Source organism: Molossus molossus, unplaced genomic scaffold (genome assembly GCF_014108415.1).
Source record: "Molossus molossus isolate mMolMol1 unplaced genomic scaffold, mMolMol1.p scaffold_m16_p_6, whole genome shotgun sequence".
NCBI classification, from domain to species: Eukaryota; Metazoa; Chordata; class Mammalia; order Chiroptera; family Molossidae; genus Molossus; species Molossus molossus.
The window spans coordinates 64,187,014-64,205,800 of record NW_023425399.1 but is presented as its reverse complement, the minus strand read 5'-3'; positions in this window follow the sequence as shown (position 1 = coordinate 64,205,800).

Genomic DNA, 18,787 nt, shown 5'->3' with positions numbered 1-18,787 from the left:
TGAGGGGTCTGACTAGGTACCTAGATTTCAAGACGAGAGCGAGATGGGCATGCCACTTGTTAGACAGGGGTGAGTCAAAATCGAAACCGTGTGTAGGTAGAAAAATAAAAGAGAATTTCAAGACGAGAGCAAGACGAACAGACCACTCAGTGAATTTTGAGATGAAAACAAGATGGGCGGGCCACCCAGTAGCAAATGTAGGTGGAAGAATAAGGGAGAATAGGGAAGGAGAGAAAGAGTGTGAGAAAGGGACAGTGAGGGTGCCTAAAATTTAGAAGGTCAACTGAGAGGAGAGGGGGAAATTCCTTACCTTCTGGTTCAGCAGGAAGGAGGGGGTCCAGGACGAGTTGGAGCCAGCCAATCAACCCAAACCACAGTCCACCCAGAATCTGGGAGTTAGCCCAGACCAGCTTCTGCAGCCCAGTGCTTCCCCAGGTAGTAAGGGTGATCTGTGCTGGGGATCATCTAGGCTACCAAGCTCCTGCCCCGGGTTTCGGCAACATTATGTAAAGAACGAGGTGGTGCTGAGTAACCAGAAGAGTGCAGGTTTATTGAGGAAAAGTCCTGCCGGGCTACCTCTAAGGAGAAAATAGCAACCAGCTTGTACAGACTAGGGATTTTTAAACTCAGGGTTGAGGGGGTGGTCGTTCAGCTGAGGAAACATGATACTCTTTGATTGGTTGGGCCTGGGGTCTCCCGAGTTCTTGATTGGTTGGAGGCTGGGGTCTCCTGAAACTTGTTTTTTCTTGTCCAGAGACCCTTTGCAGTTTTGGGTGGTTCCATCATTTGTTCCACCTGACTGGGGTGATAGGTTTTGGTTTCTTGGAAGGAGAGGCTTAGGGCAGTAATATGGAAGTTAAGAGCTAACAATAAGCAACAAGTTACCTACAAAGGAATCCTCATTAGGCTCTCAGCTGACTTCTCAACAGAAACACTACCGGCCAGAAGGGAATGGCATGAGGTAATCAAGGTCATGAAAAACAAGGATCTGAATCCAAGACTACTCCACCCAGCAAGGCTATCATTCAAAATAGAAGGTCAAATGAAGAGCTTCCCAGACAAAGAAAAAAGGCTAAGGGAATGCATCAGCACCAAAACAGCACAGCAAGAAATGTTAAGAGGACTGCAGTAATTAGCAAAAGAAATGGGAAGAAAAATACAACCACACTAAACAAAAGTGGCAATAAATAAGTACATATCTATAATCACCTTAAATGTAACTGGATTGAATGCTCTGATAAAAAGACTCAGAGTAGCTGATTGGATAAAAAAGCATGACTCATATATATGTTGTTTACAAGAGACCCACCTCACAACAAAACACTCACATAGGCTGAAAGTGAAGGGATGGAAACAAATCTTCCAAGCAAACAGAAAGAAAAAAAAGCTGGGGTAGTGATACTCATATCTGATAAAATAGATTTCAACATTAAGGCCATAACTAAAGACAAAAAAGGCCACTACGTAACATTGAAAGGATCTATCCAACAGGAGGATATAACCTTAATAAACATATATGTACCCAATATAGGAGCACCAAAATATATTTAAAATCTTCTGGAAGACTTCAAAGGAGAAATCGATAGCAATACAATCATAGCAGGGGAATTCAACACACCATTGACATCACTGGATAGATCCTCTAGACCAAAAATTAGCAAGGAAACAGAGACTCTAAATGAAGCACTAGACCAAATGGATTTAATAGATATCTATGGAGAATTACACCCCAAAACTGCAGAATTCACATTCTTCTCAAGTGCACATGGGACATTCTCAAACATAGACCATATGATAGGACACAAACTAAATCTCTACAAGTTCAAGAAGATTGAAATCATATCAAGCATCATCTCAGATCACAATGGCATGAAACTAGACATCAATTGCAACAAAACCATGCAAAGACATTTGAACACATGGAAGCTAAATAGCATGTTACTGAACAATGAATGGGTTACCGAGGAGATCAAGGAAGAAATTAAAAAGTTCCTGGAAAGTAATGAAATGAACACACAACAACACTAAATCTATGGGATGCAGCAAAAGCAGTTCTGAGAGGGAAGTTCATAGCACTACAGGCCTACCTCAAGAAGCAAGAAAAATTTCTAATAGACTACTAACCTCACAACTTAAAGAACTAGAAAGCAAACCAAAAGAAAACTCCAAAGCAAGTAGAAGGAAGGAACTAGTAAGATCAGAGCAGAAATAAATGACATAGAGACCAAAAAAAATAATTCAAAAAAATCAATGAAACAAAGAGCTGGTTTTTCGAATAGATAAACAAGATTGATGGACCCTTAGCTAGACTCACCAAGAAACAAAGACAGAGAACCCAAATACACAAAATTAGAAATGAAAGAGGAGAAGTAACAACTGACACCACAGAAATACAAAAGATCGTTAACAGCTACTATAAATTATACAGCAACAAATTTAACAATCTAGGCAAAATGGAAAAATTTCTAGAAACACATAGTTTACCAAAGTGGACCAGGAAGAGATAGAAAATTTGAACAGACCAATAACAACTAAGGAAATTGAAGATGTAATCAAGACTCTCCCAGCAAACAAAAGCCCAGACCCAGATGGCTTCACGGGGGAGTTTTACTGAACATTCAAAAAAGAACTAACACCCATTATTCTCAAACTATTTTTAAAAAATTCAAGAAGAAGAAAGACTTACAAACTTGTTCTATGAGGCCAGCATAATTTTAATTCCAAAACCAGAAAAAGACACCACAAAGAAAGAAAACTTCAGGCCAATATCCCTGATGAACATAGATGACAAAATCCTGAACAAAATACTAGCAAATCAGATCCAGCAATACATCAAAATAATGATTCACCATGACCAAGTGGGATTCATCCCAGAGATGCAAGGCTGGTACAATATTTGCAAATCAATAAATGTAATACAGCACATAAACAAAATGAAAGATAAAAATCATATGATCATATCAATAGATGCTGAAAAACCATTCGACAAAATCCAGCACCCATTTCTGATAAAAATGCTCAGCAATGTGGGAATAGAGAGATCATATCTAGACATAATAAAGGCTATATATGAAAGACCTACAGCCAACATCATACTCAATGGGCAAAAACTAACAGCAGTTATCTTAAGAACAGAAACAAGATGAGGATGCCCACTTTCACCACTCTTATTTAAGTACTGGAAGTGTTAGCCACAGCAATCAGACATAAAGAAAAAATAAAAGGAATCCAAATTGGAAAGGAGGAAGTGAAGTGTCATTATTTGCAGATGACATGATATTATACATAGAAAACCCCAAAGACTCCATCACATATCTCTAGACTTAATAAATGAATTGACAAAGTAGAAGAATACAAAATTAATGTCAACAAATCGATGGCATTCTTATACACCACTGATGAACTCACCGAGAGAAAAAGTAAAAAAACAACCCATTTACCATCACAGCAAAAAAAATTAAGATACCTAGGAATAAACTTAACCAACGAAGTAAAGGACCTATTTGCAGAAAACTACAGGACGTTGAAAAAAGAAATAGAGGAAAATATAAAAAAGTAGAAGCACATACCTTGTTCATGGATTGGAAGAATTAACATCATTAAAATGTCCATACTACCCAAACCAATCTAGAGATTCAATGCTATCCCCATCAAAATACCAATGACATATTTCACAGAACTAGAACAAATACTCCACAAGTTCATATAGAACCAAAACAGACTGCGAATAGCCACAGCAATACTGAAAAAAAAAACAAAGTTGGAGGGATCACATTACCAGATTTCAGGTTATAATACAAAGCCACTGTAATCAAAATAGCCTGGTATTGGCACAAGAACAGGCAGATAGATCAATGGAACAGAATAGAGAACCCAGAAATGGGCCCAAGGCAATATCCTCCATTAATATTTGACAAAGGGGGCAAGAGCATACAATGGAGTAAAGACAGCCTCTTCAATAAATGGTGTTAAGAAAATTGGACAGCTATGTGCAAAAAAATAAAACTAGACCATCAATTTACACCATACACAAGAATAAACTCAAAATGGATAAAAGACTTAAATGTGACTCATGAATCCATAAAAATCCTAGAAGAAAATGTAGGCAACAAAATTTTGGACATCATATGCAGCAGAATTTTCACTGATACATCACCTAAGGCAATAGAAACAAAGGAGAAAATGAACACATGAAACTACATCAAACTCAAAAGCTGCACAGCAGAAGAAACAACCACCAAAATGGAAAGACAACCCACTCTATGGGAGAACATAATTGCCAAAGATACATCACATAAGGGGTTAATTTCTAATATATATAGAGAGTGCTCATACAGCTCAACAAAAGGAAAACAAAGAACCCAATTAAAAAATGGGCAGAGGAGCTAAATAGACATCTCTCCAAACAGGACAAATGGCCAAGAGACATATGAAGAAATGCTCAACATCACTAATCATCAGAGAGATGCAAATTAAAACAACTATGAGGTATCACCTCACACCTGTCAGAATGGCTGCCATCAACAAATCATCAAACAACAAGTGTTGGCGAGGTTGTGGAGAAAAGGGGACTCTAGTACACTGCTGATGGGAATGCAGACTGGTGCAGCCACTATGGAAAACAATATGGTGTTACCTCAAAAAATTAAAAGTTGAACTGCCATTTGACCCAGTGATCTCAGTCATAGGAATATACCCTACAAAGCTCGAAACACCAATCAGAAAGAATATATGTACCCCCATGTTTGTAGCAGCACTGTTTATAATAGCTAAGATCTGGAAACAGCCCATATGTCCATCAGTAGATGAACAGATAAAAAAGCTGTCATACATATACACAGTGGAGTACTATGCAGCTATAAGAAAGAAAGATCTTATTCTTTGAGTATTATCCTAAGCGAAACAAGCCAAGTAGAGAAAGACAAATATCACATGATCTTACTTATTGTAGAATATAATGAACATAACAGTCTGAGGAATGGGGTAATCCCAGAGACGTGGAGTGGGGTATAGACTGACAATCCCCAGAAGAGGGGATGGGGCAGGGAGAGATAAACCACAAAACTTATATGCATGTATGCATGAATAATGGACATGGACAACAAAGCTGGAGACAGGGTGGGGAGGGTGGGGGATGGGGGTCTCAGTGGGGGGGAAAGGAGAAACATCTGTAACAAAAATTAATTAATATTTAATTAAATAAAAAGCACACACAGAAAAAGGACATTACAGGCCTATCTCATGAAATAAAAAAGAATCTCAAATGAACTATCTAACATTACACTTAAATGAACTTGAAAAAGAATAACAAAAAAACTCAGAGTAGAAGGAAAGAAATAATAAAAATCAGAGCAGAAATAAATTAAATAAAGTCTAAGAAAATTACAAAAGGTCAATGAAACCAAGAGTTGGTTCTTTGAAAAGATAAACAAGTTTGACATGAAAAGATAAACAAGTTTGACAAACCTTTAATCAGACTCATCAAGATAAGAGAGGGGACTCTAATAAATAAAATCAGAAATGAAAGAGGAAAAGTAACAACTAACACCAAAGAAATACAAAGGATTGTAAGAAAATATTATGAACAACTACATGCCAACAAATTGGACAATCTGAAATGGATAAATTCCTAGAAACATAAAACCTTCCTAGACAAAATCAGGAAGAATCAGAGAATCTGAATAGACAGATTACAACTTGTAAAATTGAAGCAGTAATAAAAAAAACTCCCAATAAACAAAAACCTTCAACCTGATGGCTTTATACATGAATTTTATCAAACATACAAATAATAATAACAATAACTGACACCTATCCTTCTCAAACTATTCCAAAAAATTAAACAGGAGGGAAGACTCCCAGGCTCATTTTACAGGGCCGGCATTTTCCTAATTCCAAAACCAGATAAAGACATGACAAGGAAATAAAATCATAGGCCAATATCCCTGATGAACATAGATGCTAAAATTCTCAACAAAATATTAGCAAACCAGATTCAGCAATACATTAAAAAGATCATATACCATGATCAAATGAGATTTATTCTGGGGATGCAAGGATGGTACAATATCTGCCAGACAATAAATATGATACACCACATAAACAAACTGAAGGCTAAAAAACACATGAGCATGTCAATAGATGCAGAAAAAAAGCATTTGATAAAATCCAGTACCCATTTATGATAAAAACTCTCAGCAAAGTGGGAATAGAGGAAACATACCTCAACATATTGTAGTCCATATGTGACAATCTCACAGCCAACACCATACTCAATGGGAAAAAACTACAAGCGTTCCCCTCTAAGAAAAGGAACAAGACAAGGATGTCCACTTTTATCACTCTTATTCAATATAGTACTGGAAGTCCTAACCACAGCAATCAGACAAGAAGAAGAAATAAAAGGCAGCCAAACTGGGAAGGAAGAAGTAAAATTGTCATTATTTGCAGATGACATGACATTGTATACAGAGAACCCTAAAGATTCCACCAAAACACTTCTAGAACTGATAAATGAATTCAGTAAAGTAGCAGGCTATAAAATAAATATCTACTAATAAGTTGCATTTTTGTACACCAATAATGAACTATCTTCAAGGAAAATGAACAAACAAAAAATCCCATTCACAAGTGCTTCAAAAAGAATAAAATAACCAGGAATAAAGTTAACCAAGGATGTAAAAGACCTATACTCAGAAAATTATGAAAAACTGAGGAAAATACAAATAAGTGGAAGCATATACTGTATTCACAGATAGGAAGAATTAACATTATTAAAATGTCCATGCTACCCAAAGCAATCTATAGAGTCAATGCAATTCCTATCAAGATACCAGTGGAGTATTTCACAGAATTAGTACAAATGTTTCAAAAATTTGTATGGAATCACAAAAAACCCCTGAATAGCAACAGTAAGCTTGAAAAAGAAGAGCAAGTTTGAAGGAATTGCCCTACCTGGTATCAAACTATACTGGAAGGCCATAGTAATTAAAACAGCATGGTACTGGCATAAAAACAGACATATAGATCAGTGGAACAGAATAGAGAGCTCAGAAATAAATCCATGCCTTTATAGTCAATTAATATTTGAGAAAGGAGGCAATAACATACAATGGATAAAAGATGGTCTAATCAACAAATAGTATCGTGAAAATTAGATACATGCAATAAATGTAACTAGACCACCTTCTTACACTGCACACAAGAATAAACTCAATAGAGATCAAAGGCTTGAATATTAGACTTGAAACCATAAAAATCCTAGAAGAAAACATAGGCAGTAAAATCTTGGACATTTCTCATAGCAATGTTGTTTCTGATATACCTTCTTGGGCAAGGGAAACCAAAGAAAAAATAAACAAATGGGACTACGTCAAACTAAAAAGTTTTTGCATGACAAACAAAACCATCAATAAAATAAAAAGACAAACCACTAAATGAGAGAACATATTCACCAATGATACATCTGATAAAGAGGTACTATCTAAAATGTATAAAGAGCCCTGGCCGGTTTGGCTCAGCGGTTGGAGCGTCGGCCTGCGGTACAGAGAGACCCGGGTTCGGTTCCCGCTAAGGGCACGTACCTCGGTTGCGGTTTGTCCACGGCCCTGGTTGGTCGTGCGGGTGGTGACCACTCTATGTGTCCTGTCACGTCGATGTTTCTCTCTCTCTCTCTTCCTCTCTCTCCCTCCCGCTCTGTCTGAACAAAAAAATGCAAAAATGTCCTCGGGTGAGGATAAAAAATAAATAAATAAATAAAATAAAATGTATAAAGAATTTACAAAACTCAATACAAAGATCAAACAATCTAATTAAAAAATGGGCAAACGACCTGAATAGACACTTCAAAGAGTGCATAGAGAAGGATGCTCAGTGTCACTAATTATCAGAGAGATGCAAATTAAAATCACAATGAGATATCACCTCACACCCCTCTGAATGGCTAGCATCAATAATTCAACAAACAAGTGTCGGCAAGGATGTGGAGAAAAAGGAACCCATGTGCACTGTTGGTGGGAATGCAGATTGGTACAGCCACTGTGGAAAGCAGTATGGAGTTACCTCAAAAAATAAAAAATGGAACTGCCTTATGACCCAATGATTCCTCTTTTGGGAATTTATCCGAAGAAACCCAAAACACTAATTCGAAAGAATATATGTACCCTTATGTTTATTGCAGTGGTATTTACAATAGCCAAGATTTGGAAGCAGTCCTACTGTCCATCAGTGGATGAGTGGATAAAAAAGCTGTAGTACATTTGCACAATGAAATACTACTCTGCTCTAAAAAGGAAGAATATTTTACCCTTTGCAACAGCATGGATGGACCTGGAGAACATTATGCTATGTGAAATAAGCCAGCTAGAGAAAGACAAGTACCATATGAATTCACTCACGTGGAATAGCTAAAATGTGGAAGCAATCCATTTGTTCCTTACTGTATGAATGGATAAGCAATTTAATTCTACATATGAACTACCACAAACTGAACTACCAAGCAAAATAGAGACAGATTCATAGATAGAGAGCAGGCAGACAGCTCAAAAAGGTCGGTGTTGGGGCTAGGATGGTGGAAGGATTGAGCAAAAAAGAAAAAAGAGAGAGAGAGAGAACTCATGGTCTCTATGAGTTTGTCTCTATCTTACATGGTCATGGATAACAGTGTGGTGATTGTGGGGGTGTAGAGGGATGAATAGAGGTGGAAAAGGGCACAGAGGGGATAAATGGTGATGGAAAAAATTAAATTAAATTTAAAAACAACAGAAAACACCAAGTGTTAACAAGGATGTAGAGAACTTGGTACCCTTATGCGTTATTGGTGGTAATGTAAAATGGTACAGCCACTCTGAAAAACAGTATGGCGGTTCTTCAAGAAATTTAAAAAAGTACCTTATAGCCCAGCAATTTTCCTTCTGAGTATATACCCAAAAGAACTGAAAGTAGTGCTCTGGAGAGATATTTGCACTCATGTGCATAGCAGCATTATTCACAATAGCTAAAATGTGGAAGTGTGGGAGACATTTTGCATGGCGTCAATTTTGTTAAAATCTGCTCTGCCATCACCTGCCCAAGGCAGGATATCCCTCAGGGCCAAGGGATTGTAGAGAGAGCACATCTGTCTTTAAAGATCACCATTAATAAAATAAAAAAGGGGGAATGGTACCCCACGAGGGGGTCACCCAGAAATATTCTCTCTCATGCCTTATTTATTCTCAATTTTTTAAATTTGGACACTGATGGGCAATCTGCTGCTAATCGCTTTTGGCATACAGAAACCCAAAAACAATTTGCCTCAGTGCTGTGGAAAGATCCGCTAACCAACTCTTGGCATGGCCCAGACCCAGTTCTCATCTGGGGCCGAGGTTCTGTATGCATTTACTCTAAGAAAATGAAATCTGCCAGATGGCTACCAGAGCGTTTGGTTAAACAGATTGATCAAGTTAAAGGAATAACAGATAACCATATAGATAACTCCAGGGATGAAAATTCGCCCTGAGAGGCTTTTTCTGTTTTTTCTTTTCAGGAATGGACCGGAAGGCTGAAATCTTACTGCAGGGATACTACTGCATCTTTGCCTGCTTGTGGAAGGAGGTTTGGGGCCTCCTCCACACCCTGACGAGCTCCTGAGGGCCTTGTTTGGCCCCCCATGCGACTGCCTTGCAGGAATGCTGCTGCTTAAAAGAACTTTTCAATAACCCCCTTTGGAGCGGGCTAAATGGGGTGTATCTTCTCCCTCTGTTGGGCCCCTTACTTGGCCTTTTACTGATTGTGTCACTAAGACCCTTCCTCTTCAATAAGGTGATGGCTTTCATCAAGCAGCAGATAGATGCCATTAAGATGCAATCTATACAGGTCCACCACTATCATAGACTTGAAATGGCCGACAGAGAAGCTCACTCTAGCTGTGAGTCAATAAGCTATGACTATGCCCGAGATGGCAAATAGTCTCAAAAACCTCATCACCTTGGTGCGCTGAGCTGGTTAGCCAGAGACGGGCAACTGGAACTCACACGCGTCGCCAACCACCGCCTAAGACAGGAACAAGGCCTTATGCTGCCTTGCTTTCCAATGACGGGTAAGGACAGGTTGGCACCGTGTGCAAGTTTCCTGACCTAAGACAGGCACAGTCCCCTCAAGGTATTATTTCGGCCTTAAAAAATTAAAGAAAAGGGGGACCTGTGGGAGACATTTTGCATGGCGTCAATTTTGTTAAAATCTGCTCTGCCATCACCTGCCCCAAGGCAGGATATCTCTGCATTCTGCATTTCTTTATCTCTGTATTTTGCATTTCTTTAAGTAACCATTTACTCATCAGCCAGTCTTTACTGACCTTTTGTTCCTTTTGTAGTATTTCCTAGAATTGCTTTGGGCAAGCCTGGTGCTTGGCAACAGGCACTTCTTGCCCTATATATTGTATGAATTACCCCTGAATAAAGGAGACTTGATCAGAGCCCTGTCTTGTCTCCATTTCTCGTGTCTCTTGTCCCTCCTCATCCTCACTCCCCCTCTAGAGTCCTCGTTGCTCTACCTGCAGGACGGGTCATGGAAGCAATCCATTTGTCCCTCACTGTATGAATGGATAAGCAAGATATGGTATATCCATATAATGGAATATTATTCAGTCTTAAAAAGGAAGGAAACTGCAATATGTTACCACATGGATGATACTTGAGGATATTATTCAAGGTAAAATAAGTCAATCAGAAAAAGATAAAACTATATGATTCTAGTTATATGAGGTACCTAAAGTAGACAAAATCACAGACAGAAAGTAGAGTGGTGGTTGCCAGGGGCTGTGGGGAGAGGAGAATTGAAAGCTATTGTTTAATGGGTACAGAGTATCAATTTTATAAGATGAAAAGGATTTGGTGTGGGTAGTAGTGAGGGTTGCACAACATTATGAATGTGTTTAATGCCATTAAACTGTACACTAAAAATGATTAAGATGGCAAATTTATGTTATGTATATTTTACCACAATAAGAAAAAAACTGAGGGAAAAAGATAGATTTATATGTAGCAACATGGAAAATCCCTAAGATATATTAAATGTTTTTAAAAGTTGAAGAAGAATGAGTATCATATTATGCTATCACTTGGTATAAATAGAAAAATAAAAATATTGTATCTGAATATGCATTAGAAATTACTGGAAAAACACAAAAAACATTATTAAGGGAGTTTACTTTTTTTTTTATCCTCACCCAAAGACATTTTTCTATTTTTTGTTCAGATAGAGTGGGAGGAAAAGCGAGGGGGAGAGAGAGAGAGAGAGAGAGAGAGAGAAACATCAATGTGAAAGGGACACATCGAGTGGCTGCCACCCACACAACCCAACCAGGGCCGGGACAAGCTGCAACCGAAGTACGTGCCCTTAGCAGGAACCAAACCCGGGTCTCTCTGGACCACAGGCCGACACTCTAACCGCTGAGCCAAACCGGCCACGGCTAAGGGAGTTTACTTTTACAGAAAAAGATTAAAATTGAAAAGAGGTAAGAAAATAATGAGATAAATTTTGGATTTAGAAAGCATTTTGGGTTACAAAAAGCTTTTCTTGGAAGAAGTGGTGGGCAGACTAATACCGCCCCCGCCCCACCATGATATTTGTCCTAATCCCTGGAACCTGTGAATATGTTACTGTAAACGTGAAAAGGGACTTGCAGATGTGATTAAATGAAGGATTTGGAAATGGGCAGACTATCCTGGATTATCCAGGTGGGTCCAATGTAATCCCTGAGTCCTCATAAGGCAGAGACAGAGAGTCAGTGTGAGAGGAGGGGATGTGACAAGGAAAGCTGACATCAGTCAGGAAGAGATGGGAAGATGCTGTACTGCTGGCTCTGAGGGCCGGGGAGGGGGTGGCACTCAAGCCAGAGTGCAGGTGCCTCAGGAAGCTGGGAAAGGCAAGATGTGGACTTTCCCCTGGATCCTCCAAAAGAATACAGCCCTGCTAACACCTTGATTTTAGCCCGGTAAGACCCAATTTGGACTACAAGATAAAATATTTGTTGTTTTAAAACACTAAGTTGTAGAAATTTGTTATAGCAGCGATAGGAAACTGACAATAGCAATAGGAAAATTTCATTCTTTCTCTTATTTTTCCCATTTATTTTCAGATAGAGTTGGAAGGAGGAAGAGAGGGAGAGGAGGATGGAGAGAAAGAGAAACATCAGTGTGAAAGAGACCCATCAATTGGTTGCCTCCTGCACAACCCGACCCCAACCAGGGCCAGCGACCGAACCGCAAGTGAGGCACATGCTCCTGACCAGAACTGAACCCGCAACTCTTTGGTCTATGGGCGCTCTAACAGCGGAGCCAACCCTGCCAGGGCAAAATGGAAAATATAGTATCTTTTTCCAAAGGAACTTAAGAAAATGTATTACTTCTGAATTTCCGCTATCAAATACACATAAAACACTTTTAATAGTTCACATGGAACCAATTATCTCAGTATAGGTTTGTCTTACTTATGCACAATAATGGTTGCTAGAAAATATGGGCTTTGGAGTTAGACAGACTTGACTTCCCATTCTGTACTTGGCACTTGGTCTCTCAGTGACCTTGGGAAGGTTACCTGTCCTCTCATTAAATTGGTGTAATAATGCTTCCACTAAAAGACCAGTGAGTTAATGTGTGGAACATGCCTGGTACATTGTTGCCTCAGAGTATATGTCTTTTCTTGCCCCTGCTTTGTGTTAACCTATTACTTTTTTGGCACACATAAAATAATATTTATATTTTATCTGTAAAATGTGAGTCCCATGGTGTACTTAGTGGATAATTAATAAGTGAAAGGAATATGGAAACGTGAAGGAAACTAAAACCACACCTGCCCTTAAAATTATTTTTAATATATGAGGATTATAAGAGGCGTGTCCTAAAATAGCAGCAGAAGTTAGAATGTGATTAAGTGCCACAAAGTACAACAGGAGAAAGGAGGGGAGCCAGAGAAGGCAGAGATGACTTCAAGGATGGGACAGAAATATCCATCTCTTTATGTTCTCCGATGAAATTAAATCAACTAAATATAAATCAAGTCTTCATTTCCCTAACTAGTGGGACATTTCATCCCCAATATTATTCATTACACTCCCAGCTTTTCCTATCTTGGTAAATTACTCCTCCCTGTTGTCCCCCACCTCCGCCTCAGAGTTGCTTAAATTTAAACTCAAGCTACACTCCTTGATGCCTGTCTCTCCCTACCCCTCATCACATCTCTGATTATTAGCAAGCTAGACCCTCCTAGGCCCACTCAGCCCACATGCATCCCCACCTGGCCCATCACCTTACCCCCTGAACCACTTCCTGCCTGGCCTCCCTGATTGCCCTCTAGCTTCATCTGCTCCCTCCACAGAGCATCCAGAGTGATCTTTTAAAAGGGGATTTCAGGTCATGCTACATTCCTGCTCAAACTCCCTTCCCCCCATGACTTCCTATCTTCTGTGGGATGACACGGTCTCTTATCCTAGCTTATGAAGCCTTCTGTGCTACTGGCCCTGCCTCCCTTCTCACTGCCCTCTCCACAGGAGGTTCCTTTTGGTGCTTCACATGTTCCCAGCCTACATGCTTTGGCCTCTGTCCTAGCTGTCCCTCTGCCTGAGATGGCCTTCCTCTGTCATCGCATGGCCACCTCTTCAACTGAAGAGTCATTTCCTCTGAGATCAGACTCCGTCACTTCACTGGATTTTAATTCTTTCTCAGTAGAGCATTCACTGCTTCCTAGAAGATGTCTTTCTCATGCACATATTCTGAATGATAAACTCAGTGAGAAAGAAAATCTATCTTATTCATCACTGAATTTCCAACCCTTATCCAGGAAGTATTTTATGAATAAATATTTCCCTCTGACATTCTCAGGATCTCAGCCAGCTCAGTCCCTTCAGGCCTAGCAATTTTGTAGATGCTCTGCCATCCTTGGGGCTCAGGAACCCTTGTGAGGCAGGGAAGCCCCCTGTCAGCCTCTAGCCTCCTAAAGTGCCCTGGTGGGCAATGGGGCACCATCACTTCCGCAGCAGCTGCCCGTGACAGGATGGGAGCCCCCTCCCACCTTGCCCACCGTCACTTCTTCAGACTCATTTTCGTTAGTTTCCAGGAAGTTTTTAATTTCTTTCTTGATCTCCTTGGTAATTCATTCATTGTTTAATAACATGTTATTTAGCCTCCATGTATTTGAATATTTTTGCTGTAATTGATTTCTAGTTGCATGCCATTGTGATCTGAGAATATGCTTGATGTGATTTCAGTCTTCTTGAACTTGTAGAGACTTAATTTGTGTCCCAACATGTGGTCTATCTTTGAGAATGTCCCATGTGCACTTGAGTTGAACATGAATTCTGCAGTTTTGGGGTATATTCTCTGTAGATATCTATTAAATCCATTTTATCTAGTGCATCATTTAGAATCTCTGTTTCCTTGCTCATTTTTTGTCTAGAGAATCTATCCAGTTATGTCAGCGGGGTGCTGAAATCCCCTTCTATCATTGTATTGCTATTGATTTCTCCTTTGAAGTCCTCCAGTTATTTAATATATTTTGGTTTACCTATGTTGGGTGCATACATGTTTACCAAGGTTATAGCCCCCTGTTGGATAGATCCTTTCAATATTATGTAGTGGCCTTCTTTGTCTCTAGTTATGGCCTTTATTTTAAAGTCTATTTTATCAGATATGAGTATTGCTACCTGAGCTTTTATTTCCTTTTCATTTGCTTGGAAATATTTTTTCCATTTCTTCACTTCCAACCTATGTGAGTCTTTTTGTAAGGTGGGTCTCTTGTAAACAACATATCTATGAGTCATGCTTTCTTATCTTTTGATGTCTTTGATTTAACGTGGGTCCTCCGCACTTATCCAAACAGCCTGGTACTGGCACAAGAACAGGCATATAGATCAATGGAACAGAACAGAGAGCCCAGAAGTTGACCCAAGACATTATGCTCAATTAATATTTGACAAAGATAACAAGAGCATACAATGAACTAAAGATAGCTTTAGTTCTTTAATAAATAGTGTTTGGAAAATTGGACTACATCAAACTATAAAGCTTCTGCACAGCAAGAGAAACAAGTATCAAAATGGAAAGGGAACCCATTGTATGAAAGAACAAATTGCCAATGATACATCAGATAAAGGGTTAATATCCAAAATATATAGAATACATATACAATTCAACAAAAAGAAGACAAATAACCCAGTTAAAAAATGGGCAGAGGACCTAAATAGACACTTCTCCAAAAAGGACATACAAATGGCCAAGGGACATATGAAAAAATGCTCAACATTACTAATCATCAGAGAGATGCAAATTAAAACAACAATGAGGTATCACCTCACACCTGTTGGAATGGCCGCCATCAACAAATCATCAAACAACAAGTGTTGGCAAGGGTGTGGAGAAAAGGGGACTCTAGTACACTGCTAGTGGGAATGCAGACTGGTGCAGCCACTATGGAAAAAAATATGGTGTTTTCTCAAAAAATTAAAAATTGATCTGCCATTTGACCCAATGATCCCACTTCTAGAAATATATCCTAAGAAGCCTGAAACACCAATCAGGAAAAATATATGTACCCCATATGTTCATAGCAGCACTATTTACAATTGCTAAGATCTGGAAACAGCTCAAGTGTCCATCAATAGATGAATGGATTAACAAAAAGCTGTGGTACATATACACAATGGAGTACTCTACAGCTGTAAGAAAGAAAGATCTCTTATCCTTTGAGAGGACATGGAGGAACCTGAAGAGTATTATGCGAAGCGAAATAAGCCAATCGGAGAAAGACAAATATCATATGATCTCACTTATTTGTGGAATACAATGAACAAAATAAGGTGATAAACAAAATAGACCCAGAGACACAGAAGTAAGGTACAGACTGACAAACCTCAGAAGAGGGTGGTAGGGAAAAGGAAGAGATAAACCAAAGAACTTCTATGCAGGTATGGGTAACCAATGGACATAGATCACTACATGATCCAGGGGGATAGGATCATGAGGAGGGTATCAATGAGGAAAAAGAGGAAACATCTCTAACAAAAAGAAATTAATAAAATAAAAACAACCTAAACATCCAAAAATAAGAGATTACTTACAATGGTGAAATATAGGCAGATCTCAAAAATTATGTTATAGAACAATTTCTCATGTTATAGAAAGATGTTTACTCTGTAGATAACATTTTCAAAAACATTATGAAACAACATGAGCCCATTTCTGTAAGTATGTATACATACTTAGGAAAGAACATACTTCAGAATATAAAGCCAATGTTAGCCTAATTGTTGCTCAGTTGTGGTACGGAAGGTGATATTAGTTCTGCTTACATTTTTTTCCTTCCATAAAATGAAGCAATGGTACCTACTTTAGAGATGTTTGGATGCTTGCGTTAAACAAAGTGGCTATGTGATATGCTAGTGGATTTATTATTCATGGAGCATTACAAGATGGTGATGATAATAGCATGACCATCTGGGAAGATTCTCAGGGACCCAGCTCTAACCACAGATCAATGTTTGTGCAGGGGCAGGCCAGTGCAGTTGCAGGTTCGAGCCCAGTAACCTCAGCCAGTGAGGAGCCAGGGAGGTCCATTTGGCCTCCATCTCGGAGATTACCTTGCACATGGTCTCCAAGAGAACAACCATTAATCTACTATCTGTCTCTATAGATTTGCTTTAAGAATCATTTCTTTTTTGTTGTGGTGATAAAATATACAAAACAAAATATACCATTTTAAAGTGTACAACTTAGTGGCATTAAGTACATTCACAATGTTGTACAAACATCATCGCTAGAAATTTTCATTGCTAGAAACTTTGTACCCATCAAACAATAACTCCCTGGTTTCCCCACTCCACCCACAACCCCTGGCAATCACCACTCTACTTTGTCTCCATGAATCTGAATACTCTAGATCCCTCATATAACTGAATCATACAATATTTGTCCCTTTGTATCTTGCTTATCTACTTGGCATGATGTCTTCAAGGTTCATCCATGTTGTAGCCTGTGTCAGAATTTTCTTCCCTTTTAAGACTGAATAATATTCATTGTATGTATGTATGACATTTTGTTTACCCATTATCCATCGATAGACTCCTGGGTTGCTTTCACCTCTCAGCTATTATGAATAATGCTGACATAAACATTGTCATAAAATATCTGTTTAAGTCCCTGCTTTCAATTCTTTTGAGTATATATCTAGAGATAGAATTACTAGTCACATGAAAATTATATTTTAACAATTTGAGGAACCGCCACACTGTATCCCACAGCAGATGCACCATTCTACATGCCTGCCAATAATGCACAAGGGTTCCAATTTCTCCACATCCTCCCCGACAACCATGCTTGGTATTTTGTTTGAATTTTTGGTTTTGGTTTTTTATAATAGCTATTCTAATGTATGTGAAATGGTATCTCATTGTGGTTTTGATTTCCATTTCCCTAAAGACTAGTGATGTTGAGCATCTTTTCATGTGCTGATTGATCATTTGCTTATCTTTTTGGGAGAAGTGTCTATTCAGGTTCTTTGCCCATTTGTAAATTTGGTTGTTTGGTTTTGTTGTTCAATTATAGGAGTTTTTTATATATTCTGGATATTAATCTTTTGTCAGAACTATGATTTTCAAATATTTTCTCTCATTCAGTGATTTGCCTTCTCATTTTCTTGATAGTATCCTTTGATGCACAAAATTTTTAATTTTGATAAAATCCAATTTATCTATTTTTTTCTATTGCTGCATACACTTTTGGTGACAGAAATATTGTTTTTTACTTTTTTGCTTTAGGAATAATTCCTTTTTTGTTGTGATGGTAAAATATACAAAACAAAACATACCATTTTAAAGTGTACAACTTAGTGGCATTAAGTATATTCACAATGTTGTACAAACATCATCGCTAGAACTTTTCATCTCTAGAAACTTAACTGTGAAAATCAAAGAAACAAACAAACAAAAAATGCCCTGCTATCATAGAAGACATTCTTATCTTTCCACTTGGAATAGTTTATTTTTTTTAAGTAAGAACTCCGAAATATTTAGTTGCTTTGACCATGTGACTTGGCATAAGGTTAAACAACAGTTGTTGCTGTTACTGAATATTTACTATGCACCAATTTGTCAACACAATCAGAGAAAGAAATACAAGCAGTTGTCATCTTTGAAGTTCTCTGTCCTAAGTGCGATAAAAGGCATATTTATTAGTAAAAACTCTTTCAGTTGCAAGTGACAGAAAATCAATTTAAAATTGTTTAGACAGAAAAGGAATTCACCAGAAGAAATTTCTTCTGGGGAAAGAGAAGAATATATTTATTTATAATGTTTCTTTAAAAAAAAAAAAAATAATGATTGAGGTAGGGATGGGAGTAGGGAGGAGGGTGTCAATGGTGGGAAAAGGAGAAACATCTATAACAAAAATTAATTAATTAAAAAATGATCTGAAATGAATATAAAATACTAACATGTGTGTTGGAGTACTGAGTAAAAGGATGTATTTTTTAAAGTATTTATGCATTAAATTAATTTCCCCCTTTATTGGCAGAACTTCTTAATGAGTATCCACTTATTTCCTTAATGCTCTAATTGTTTATCAGAGAATTTTATGGATTGCCTTTCTCCATTGCTAGTGAGAGTAGAGTTCTTGGGGTGTCACTGGAATAGGCATTTCCCGAGGTCACCATGGGAGAATGAGGTGAGGTAGAAAGCTTTATTTGCATGGAATTATATCCTTGGGTTCCAAAGTCCCATTTCCCTTAAACCAGTCCTGGAAGAAGTATAGGTGGGGATTCA